The following is a 7,677-nucleotide window of genomic DNA, read 5'->3' as shown; positions in this document are numbered from 1 at the left end:
CAAATAATAATATAAACACTGTTTAAACAAACGTTTTAATTCTCCAAAGTAACGTGCACTTTAAAATATTTTAAACTCTTCCAGAAATAATACCACATCTACAAAGAATTTCTACTGAAAAGTACATTCTATTGGCATGGGTCTATTTTCATCTCCTTTTTAAGTATTTTTAAGACTATTATCATCTCAGGTATATGTCACAGAAAAATTATATTCTTGATTTTTAGATGGATTTATTAAATTGTCAAAGAAATCAACAAATATTTATGGCTCTACGGTGTGTTTATCTCAATGACTACTTCCTATTTAGGAAACTCATAGTATTAAAATTCTGGAAAATCAGACAAAATATATTTGGTAGTTCTGAATAAGAATATTTTAATACATTCTCTTTACACATGAGACGTTTCAAATATCTCATATATATGTGTTTATAAAATTGAGCTAAATACAAAGAAACACCAGTATATTATCATAACATCTCTGTAATTTAAGATTTAAATTTTTCTGATGTTATTGTATGAGGTTTTCTGGTAGCCCAAACTTTTTGTTTGTTTGCTTATTTTTTTCCAGTACTGGGAATCAAACTCATGACCTTGCGCTTGCCAGGCAGGCACTGTGCGACTGAGCTAAATCCCCAGCCCTTGGTAACCCAAACTTAAACTTTCTCTATAGAAAAGGAAGCATTCTACATCATCAGTCATAGATATGCTCTGGTTTTTTAAAATATCCAGCAAGACTCAAATGGCATTTATTGAGGTAATAACATAGAGAGAGATTGAAATAGCTCGTACTGAGATACTAACATGAGATCTAAACAGCATCTTCCATTTTCTTATATGATCCCACAGCTTTGGCACATGAGTCAAGTTGGCAAATCAGTGTCTTTTGCTGGAAAGAATGTCCTTTCTTCTGTGACCATGAAGAAGCAGGAGTCTTTCCAGCAGCTGTGTCTCTGATTGCATAGATCTCCTGTCTTTAAGAGGTGAGCTCAGTCCTGACCTTTAGAAAGGAGTCAGAATATGTGAAGGAGAGACAGAGAGAGCAAGAGATGGAGAAGTAGAGTATGAGGAGAAATTAAGTCGGAGTGAGAAACAGGGAGCAGTAGGGCAGAAGGGAGGGAGAAATTGAGAGTTTATCAACATGACGTTTTTGCTTTTGCTCTTGTCCTGGTTGTTGCTTTCCAAAGTTTCATTTTTAAGACTACTTCTTTCTCATTCCAACCAGAATACTCAGGTAATAAGCAAGGCTAAGTGGTTGGGAGAAGCTGCAAGCAAGAAAGACAGGCCACAGAGCCTACTACCCACTGTATGGACACCATGAAGAAGCACCTTGGGAGGGCTGGCCTTGGAATCCCTCCCCCGACCTATGACTATTCCAGACACTCCACATCTCAGCTCCCTTCACTAGCCTAACATCCCAAGCATACTGTTAGAGACAACTAGTATAGGTGCCTCGTACAGAAAGCTGGTTCAGCTCTGTGGGCTAAAAGAAGGCTGGCAAACTTGAGAATTTCAGGGCAGTTGCCTAAGGAAAACAAATGGGAGGCTCCTAGTTCCGGTGCTGGATTTGTAGGATTTAGAGATGGTGTATAACCTTAGAACCTCTCACCATAGAAGGCAAGAAGTACAACCATGTCAGAGGTCTAAGAGAGCCGCAGAGTTCCATTAGGCAGACTAATGAAGGTGTTTGTCTCCTAACAACACTCAGCACAGACCAACAAAGATAACTGTTTCTCCAAAGGAGAAGAAATCTATGTAAGACTTTAAGGAACACAAAAAATGAAACATCTTGATGCCACCAAAGTGGATGGCTTCATTTCAGTAACCAACCCCAAAGAAATGGATATCTATGAAATGCTTGAAAAAGAATTTTTTAAAAAAATTTTAGGTTAGCTCAGCAAAATACAAGAGAGCACAGACAGTCAATTTAATAAAATCAGGAAAATAATGGATGAAGAAAATTAGAAGTTAAACAGAAAGATAGAGATGATAAAACAAATAATCCAATTCTGGAATGAAGAAATAGAATGAATGAAATTAAAAATGCAACAATGTCCACAGCAGACTTCATCAAGCAAAATAAATTTAGAGTCATGTCATTTGAAAATAGCCAGGGGAGGAAAAAGAATGCAAAGGAATGAATAAAGTATTTAGGATTTATGAGACGCCATCAAGACAGCTGATATTTGCATTATATGATTTCAGAAGGACAAGAGATAAAAAGGGACAGAAATTTTGTTTAAAGCAATAAGAAATAATTGCTGAGGCTGGGCATGGTAGCACATGCTTATAATTCCACCACTTCAGAGGCTAAGACAGGAGTATTCCCTGAGTTCAAACCCAGCCCAGTCTACATAGTTCAAGGCCAATATGGAATACACTGAGAGACGCTGTCTCAAAAAAAAATGAGGAGGTGGAGGAGGAGGAAGGAGAAGAGGAAGAGGGAGAGAAAGAGAGAGGCAGAAAGCTTCCCCAAACTGAGAAGAGATAAGGATTTCCAGATATATGGTGCTCAAATATGATTCAACCAAAAAAAGATTTTACCAAGGTAAATTATAATCCAGTTGTCAAAAAAATCAAAGACAAAAAGAATTGTGAAGGCAACAAAATATCCTCCCAAGAGAAACCCCTAAAGACTGTTGGCAGATGTCCTAGGAAAATTTCGTTGACAGAAGAGCAGAGGAAGATATAATCAAAGTTCTAAAAAAAAAAATGCCCACCAAGAATACTTTCCCTAATAAGTTCTTTAGAAATGAAAGAGATAAAGACTTTCCTGCACAAACAAAACCTGAGGGAGTTCATCACCATTACATTTACCTTACAAGAAAGATTAAAGAGATTTCTTCAAACTGAAATGAAATGATGGTAATTAGTAACATTACAACATATAAAAGTAAAACCCTCACTGGAAAAATAAGCATATAATCAAATTTTGAATACTCTAATATTGTAATAGTGCGGAATTTATTTAGAACTCCAATATAAAGGCTAAAAAGAAAGTGGAAAGATTAAATAGATTTATAATAATTTATTAATAGATATACAATATTAAAAGACATAAATTTTGAAATCAAAAATATAAAGTGGACAGTCTTGTATGTGACTGAAGATAAAGTTTAAAACTGATTGTTTAACTACAATTTTCTATGTAAGTCTCATGGGAACCACAAAACTAATAATAAATACACAAAAGATAAAGGAATCAAATCATACCACTACAGAAAATCATCAGATCACAAAAAACACAATAAGAGGGAAGCAAAAGATCTAGAAAACGATCACAGGGTAATTAACCAAATGGCAGGACTAAGACATCAATAATCATCTTAAGAGTCAATGGATTAAATTCTCCCACATACAAGTTGATCATCCCTAATCTGAAAACCCAAAATCCAAAAATCCAAAATTATCAGCATTTTGGCATCCAGATGGCAATGTCCAACCAGATATTCCAAAGCACCCCCACCCCGCCACCTTAACCCAAAAAAATCCCTCCAAAATCTGAAATACTTCTGGTTCAAGTATCTTGGATTAAAAGGTACTCAACCTGTAGAAACATTCTGGAATTTGCTATTTATTAAGAGTTCTTTGCATAAACAACCCTGGCATTCTGCACTTTGAAGAGTAAAGCTAGTGATTAAAATGCCAAGAAAAAATAACCCACTCTGAGGACACCATTTGGGAGAAATGTAATTCCTTGCTGCGTCCTTTACCTTTGTTTTGTAGCAATATAATCCAAGGTGTTTTGCCAAGATGAGTTCAGCCGCCAGACATTCAGCATGCTGGAGAAGGCCTGACATTCTCAAGAGGTAGACGAGGTAATGAAAATAAAAGAGCACCCAAAGCTTGGTGTTTTTCTGCATGCTTCTCTTACTATAGACACTTAAAAAAAAAAACAAAAATAAGAAGTAATTACTAAAAGCTATCAAAGCATGATATGCTGAGTCACTGAATTAAGTTTTTTTTTTTTTTAAATAGACCTGTTTATTTCTAGAGGGCTGTTGATTTTTAATAGAGATGTTACTATTTGAATCCAACCAGGGATTTTGCTGTTATTGTTGGACGCTTATGTACCCAAAGCTAACAATGCAGTTAGTTATATGTCAGTCGTAAGGAAACTGTAAGAAGGAGCACAGAGCATAAGGAAACACTGCATTTCATCAGAGCTCCTTAGCTGAAGACATTATGCTCTGTGGATACTGCAAGAGTTTAAACTTAGGAGCCCAACACAGATTTCATCACCCCCTCCCCTTAGTAGCTATGTGAGTTGGGTTGGTGACTTAATATTTCTGATCTCCAATTCCCTCATCTGGAAAATGAGGATGAAAATGCATGTCCTTGTATCATTGTTAGTTATTGTTAAGAGACAAAATGAGATCATGTCTGGGAGAATATTTCTAAATTATCAACTGCTTTTCTGACTGAAAAGAATGCACTCTTTCTCTGGAATTGTGCCAGAGGTCTTAAAACTCTAAGATACCTAAAAAGTGAAATCAGCCTGCTTCCTTGTCCTTGGAGACTCAGATTTTCTACAAGTAACTCATCAAATTTGCACTGTGCTGAAAATGAAATCTGATTTAAGGACTATCAGCATTTAGAACCCCTTTGGAGGCTACGGGTGTTTCCTGTCTCATAATGCCATGAACAAAATTCACTCCTGGAAATCACTTCAGTGTCTTTTTCATATCTCAAGTCTGCAACTTTCTTTTTCTTTTGATTTAGGTGTTGCTGTCTCCAACTCCCTGCTAATGAATTCTTTCCTCCTGGCCAAGTCACAGGCTTGGTAGTAACTACTGTATTTATTGCCATTTCTTCACAGGTGATATTCTGAGCCTTCTGAATGCAAGCATTTCCTTAAACAAAGTCACCCTACTCTAATAACATGACAGTGGGTGACACCAGAAAGACTGAATTCCACCAGAAAATCTGAATCATAAAAATGACATCAAAATTGACTTCAGAAAACATATTTTCTAATGCTTTACCAGAAAGCATTAGAAAATGTGCTTTTTGTAAAGCTTTTTATACAAAAAAAAATGCTTTTTGTAAAGTGAAATGTTTGGTAGAGCACCACATATAAGAAAGATTTAATAAAAATGCTATGGTTGAGGAGGAGTAGCTATAATGTCAGCATTTTTGTTTCTTTACAGATGCTAAGAACCATATGAAAAGTACTCTATGCAGTGCAAATACTCCCTCTGTGGTGCTTCAAATCCTTCTGCAATAACCACTAAGCAGACATTCAGCCTTTTAACATTTCCAGCGATGCCCATCCTCCCAAAGGAGGCCATATTATTTTTTGACAGCTTTAACTGTTTATTTAGTAAGTTCGTTCTTGCTGGACCTAGTGGCACACACCTGTAGCCCCAACTACTCAGGAGGTTAAGGTAGGAGGATTACAAGTTTGAGGCCTGCTCATACAACTTTAGTAAGACTGTCTCAGAATTTTAAAATAAGGCCTGGGGAATGTAGCTCAGTAGTAACCATTTATTTAGTATATGTAAGGTCCTGGGTTCTATTCCCTCCTCCAACAGAGAAACAAGAAAAAGTTCATTCTTCTATTTTGATGGTTTCCTTGTTAATTCTATTTGTTGTTACTAGAAAAGAGGTAGGCTGTACTCTATTAACTAGGTGAATCAACGATTATATTCCTCTGAAAATGTTTATTTTTAATAAACTGAACATCCTTGATTTTTCAACTTTCTCATGTGAGAATGTTTAGGCCTAGTATTTATTTGGGCTTGTCTCTGTTTGTTGGCATCAAATTTTATTAGTATGACCAGAACCATAAACACTAATTCCTATATCAACTATAACAATCAGATCTCTCATGTTGAACATTATACCTCTGTCATTGTGACCTACACTTGCACTTGATTTTGGGGAGACCCATGGATCTCAGTCAACTAAATCTCCAATATCATCCTTGAGTATGCTACTACATAAAGATTGTTCTTATGGTTTCCTTTGGTCATTTTCCTTTGCTGCAATTCATGAGGTCAGCCACATGGTTCTGTAAGAATATTTTCAGGTTCTTGTCTTTTATAAGACTTGGTTGTAGGATTTTGTAAATAAATGTCTGTGTACTTGTTCACTTTTTATTCTATCCATCACAGAAACCCTCTGCTTAATAATTTCCTGTAGATCTATATTGATATAAATTTTATTAGAGAAAAATTGGTGACTACTGAAGGTACAAACTATGTAATCACGACTACTCCGTTATATCTGACAGGAATAACTTTCTAACCACCGAGCTTTTGAGGTTGTGAGAGGGTTCATTAGGAGACTAAAAGCACAGAAAAGATGCTGAATTAATTTGGTTGCGCTCCAGTGGTTCTATGAGTCTGTAATTTCAGAAGGTTTTTTTCCTACTAAACAAATGAATTTTTAAGCTTTAGGAGATTAGTTTGAATTTTCATTCTTCTCTAAGAGTTTTCTCAACTTTGTGGGTTTCGGCTTTCCTTGAACATATTTTCATGTGGTTTTATAATATTTATTCAACATTATATTCCATTAGTTCTCTAATTTTAATTGTTGTTAACCATTCAGTGTGTAGCTACTACAAGCTGCAGAACTGATTTATCCACATTAAGGTCTGAGGAGACCATGACCCACTTTACTTGCTGCATGGTCAGCCTTGGTATTCATGGCAGGTTTTCTGAATATTTCTGATGAAGTCTTTAAGCACAGGTAATTCTGAAAACACATTACCATTCAGTAAGACTTATACAGGATGGTAAGCCCAACATGGCCAAAGGTTTCTTAAAAATTCCATAAACATTAAGCATATTTATGTCATAGCATTAAGTTTGGTCAATTTGAAACTTACTGTATTGTAGTATAAGAGGCATTTTGTTTGCTTCTGTTTACTTTCCCAGGAGTAAGTGCGTTTTGGTTAACCGCAATGGCAAACTTAGTCAAGACATTTATGTCAACAAATCCTCCTGCTTAACAAAGTCACATTCTTAGTTTCTAGGACAGCAGACTGGATTCTAAGTAATAAGGTGTTTATAAGGCGTGCTGTAAATCTGGGACTATAAACATGTCTAATTTTCTGTTAAACCTGCTGCTGTGCGTGAGGTACAATAAGCTCTCTCTTCAGTTTTATGGTGGCCAGTGTGCTGGCTTCTCAGTCTTGACCACTGTTGATTCTACTGTTCCCAAAGCCTCCTGCCAAGCTCTTGACCCAAGTCACGCTCTCTGGTGATGTCATAATGCTGCTTAGAAATTACTCATTCACTGTACCTGCAGGGATGCCCCAAGAGTTACATGCCTTGCCGGTTAGTCACACACTCTTTGGAGAAAAACGCCTTGAAAAAAGCATGGCCTCTCCTTCCCCTCATTTCAAAGGCAATATATTCTTAGGTCTTTCAGAATGTGCTTATAGATATAGTAAGAAAATCATTTCCTTTAAGGAAATTATTTTTAATATGACTTTTTCTCAAAAGTTAACAGTAGTAATTTTGTTGTTCTAACAAAAAACAAGATTTTCTCTTCATTCATAAATAAAAATTATTTTTATTCCCAGAAGATCTGAAAACATCATATCACAGCAATATATGTGCACCCATGTTCATAGGACAATTTGTAATTGCTAAATTGTGGAAGCAACCCAAATGTCCATCCACTGAGGATTGGATAAAAAAATTTTGTTTAATTCAACACATATTTA

At 35.9% G+C, this 7,677-nt stretch overlaps 1 long non-coding RNA gene across 1 annotated transcript; it reads right to left on the bottom strand.

Moving 5' to 3' along the window:
• Positions 1 to 717: 717 nt before the first annotated feature.
• LOC102025599 lies at positions 718 to 7,190 on the bottom strand. The gene is made up of 3 exons (XR_261205.1): positions 6,835 to 7,190; positions 3,716 to 3,884; positions 718 to 1,002 (listed from the first exon to the last, which is right to left on the bottom strand). It is a non-coding gene; the product is annotated as an uncharacterized LOC102025599 (long non-coding RNA).
• Positions 7,191 to 7,677: the final 487 nt, after the last annotated feature.

Source organism: Chinchilla lanigera, unplaced genomic scaffold (assembly GCF_000276665.1).
Source record: "Chinchilla lanigera isolate Chin_1 unplaced genomic scaffold, ChiLan1.0 scaffold00025, whole genome shotgun sequence".
Classification (NCBI taxonomy): domain Eukaryota; kingdom Metazoa; phylum Chordata; class Mammalia; order Rodentia; family Chinchillidae; genus Chinchilla; species Chinchilla lanigera.
The sequence above is the reverse complement of the archived record's forward strand: the minus strand, read 5'-3'. Positions and strand labels throughout refer to the sequence as shown.